At 54.4% G+C, this 2,944-nt stretch overlaps 1 pseudogene; it reads right to left on the reverse strand.

The window, feature by feature from the left end:
* Window positions 1-724: 724 nt before the first annotated feature.
* LOC116268128 (probable RNA-dependent RNA polymerase 1) lies at window positions 725-1,919 on the reverse strand (annotated as a pseudogene).
* Between the last annotated feature and the right edge of the window lie 1,025 nt (window positions 1,920-2,944).

Genomic DNA, 2,944 nt, shown 5'->3' on the forward strand with positions numbered 1-2,944 from the left:
GGCGAGAAGAGGTCGTACTTCTCCAGCTCGAGTTCTTTGGCCTAGATGTAGACTTCCTTGTCGAGGTCTCTGGCGTAGTTGAAGAACTCGTCGAAGAAGCGCGCCCTGAGGGTGAGGATGGTGGCGATGAGGCGGTTCTTCCCGAAGGCCTTCACCTTGTCCTTGGCGATCGAGAAGTTCCCCGAGTAGATCTCGTACTCGGTGTCGACGCCGACCAGGGTGATCAGGCCCGCCAGTTCCCGCTCGTAGCTCTGGAGGATGTCGATGGCCTACCTGATCTCAGCCGGCTAGAACTTCACGTTTCGCCGATGGTCAGCTCGCGGATGACTTCCTCATCGATCTTGCCTGTCTTCTGCGTCTAGCAGCTCTCCAGCAAGTTCTTAATCCTTTCCTTGATGTCCCTGTAGAGTCGGCCGAGGATGGACTCGCTGATGTATTACGGCTTTGTTAACAAGGGGTACGCTTTCTTCCTTCTCCATGAAGTCGGGATAGGTGGAGACGAGCAATTTGGGATCGACCTAGGGGCAGAATCCGCTCTTGGGGAAGTCGACGGCCTTTCCGTGCGCGATGGCCAGCTCGACGCACTCCTTCGCCTTGGCGTAGAAGGGCGAGCGGTCGGCGTGCACGAGGTGGCTGTTGTCGATCTGGCCCAGCTTCTCGTAGTTTAGGTACTCCACGAAGAAGTGCAGCATTTCCTCGTACATCTGGGCTGCGTTTTCGCTCTTCACCCTCCGCCCTTGTCGCCGCTGCCCGCCTTGGTGGGGGCGTCGATCACGTAGATTTCCTCGTGGTTTTGCGGGATGAGCTCGGGGTCCCAGCAGATGAAGAAGTTGTCGCCGTCGAGGTCCGACCCGCTGATTTGGGAGGTGACGGGGATGTCTCCCTTCTTGGGGAAGATGAGGCAGTTGACGTACTCCAGGAACAGGTTGTCCTGCTTCCTCGCTCTGAACCTCGCCTCCACTTCCTGCTCGCTGACGCAGACCATCTTCCTGATGTCGGCTGGGTGGAGGCAGGGGTTTCTGGTGATTACGACTGGTCCTGAACGTGCTCGCGTACGGGCTGCAGCGCGATGTTGTCGTAGACTGTGCAGTAGAGCTCTCCTTCCTGCAGGATGTCCCATCGTCGATGATCTAAATATATTTGGTACCCCGATGATCCTGGCTGATTTTTCGATGAGGATGTTGCTCTTGACTTCAGTTGATGGTATCCGTTCTTTTTCATGGTCTCGAGCACTCCTCGGAAGAAGGGCTCGTTTTCCAGTTTGAAGCCGGCGCGGAGGAGGTGCAGGATGGTGACGTTGGCAGGCTCGAGGTTGCAGATGTCGGTATTCAATTCCTCGTTCATGTGCTTGAATATCGAGCAGTCCTTGAATGACATGTTGCTGAGCCTGTTTATATGCTCGGCGTGCTTCTTCTCGAAGGCCTTGTCGGGGATTCCCAAGGATTTCAGCAGGACTATGGTTGCCTATTGAGGAAGCCGGCCTTGTACTTGTTCCAGTCCAGAATGTCCAGGTACTTGGCTGCGGAATCGTGCTTGCAGTCGTATTTGACCATGCTGTCGCGAAGGTGGATGGTCCTAGCTGGAAGCTCCTGATTGACTACCAGGATTCCCTTTGCCCCCTTGTACCTGACTTGCACCACTGACAGGTCCTTGATTTGCAGTTTCAAGCTGATCCTTTAGAGCAGATCCGCGCTGATCTTGCCGATGCCGTCGGTGTACATGTACCCCTTCGAGGAGTAATCGTCCGCAAGGATGACTTAGTTTATTTCTCCCGTCTTGCATTCGTAGGTCCACGAGGCCGAGAAGGCCTGGCCGATACGGGCGGCCTTCTTGGCGGGGTTGTCGATGCCTTCGAAATTGCCGAGGAAGCTGAGGACTTGCTCGCGGATGAGGGCGCGATTGATGTTGACTTCGTGCATGTACCAGAGGGAGTACGACCTGAGTTGGGAGGGCGACCAGCCGAGGGGGATGTACATGCGTTAGAGTATGGGGATGTGCTGCATCATCTTCTTGAGGGGGATCTTGGTGATGTATTTTTGGTTCTTCAGAGTGCCCTCGTTATCGTCGGTGACCGTCACTCTCAGGAAGTGTTCACTCTGCGAGGAGTATTCCTTCATGAGTCTTCCCTTCATTTCTGGAGTGGGGGGATTGTAGAGATACCCCGAGGGGGTGAGCGAGGCCTTGAAGATGTAGGAAATCTGGTCGGTATTGCTGCTGACTCTTCGGGTGATATCCCCAATGGACAATTTCTTGATCTGGATGTATTCTGCATCGATTTCGGCAATGCAGTCCCAGTCTGCCCCCTCGGGCGAGACGGTATTGAGGAGGACTACCTTTTGCCAAAAGATATAGATGTAGATATCGATATCCTCCTTGGTCTTTTCGATGTGGTTGAGGATCTTCTCGATCTCACTCGGCAGCAACTTGTTGTGCTCACCAGTACGACCAGCAAGTACTTCAGCTTCCACAACTTGTCCGCCGTCAGGATCTTGTCCAGCCCGTATTAGAATTTCCCCTTGAAACTGGAATACTTGAAAATGGTCGAAAGCGCAGTCAGCTTCCTCCCGAAATCGTAGGAGAGGAAAAATGCTCGATCTTAATCGTGCCCCTGAAGCGGTCCAAGGTCAAGTAGAGCAATTCTCTTGCCGGTTTGACGTTGACGTCCTGGTCCCTGGTGGACAGTTTGACGCGGAAGATGGTGTTGTTGAAGAGGTAGAGTCTGAGGAACTAGTCCTTCATGATGTTGGGATTGCGGAGGAAGGTGAAGTTCTCCACGCGCTACCAGTTGCGGATGAACCCGTCGTCGCAGCCGAGGTCGGGCTTCAGGAGAGAGACGAAGAACTTGGGGGGTAGGCGAGGTGCAGGTAGTACTCGGCTTCCTCTCTCCGCTCGTCCAGAGCTACACTCGCTTTATCTGGGCCAGGTAGACCACGGCCTTGAGGAC

This window comes from Nymphaea colorata, unplaced genomic scaffold, assembly GCF_008831285.2.
Source record: "Nymphaea colorata isolate Beijing-Zhang1983 unplaced genomic scaffold, ASM883128v2 scaffold0128, whole genome shotgun sequence".
Lineage (NCBI taxonomy): Eukaryota > Viridiplantae > Streptophyta > Magnoliopsida > Nymphaeales > Nymphaeaceae > Nymphaea > Nymphaea colorata.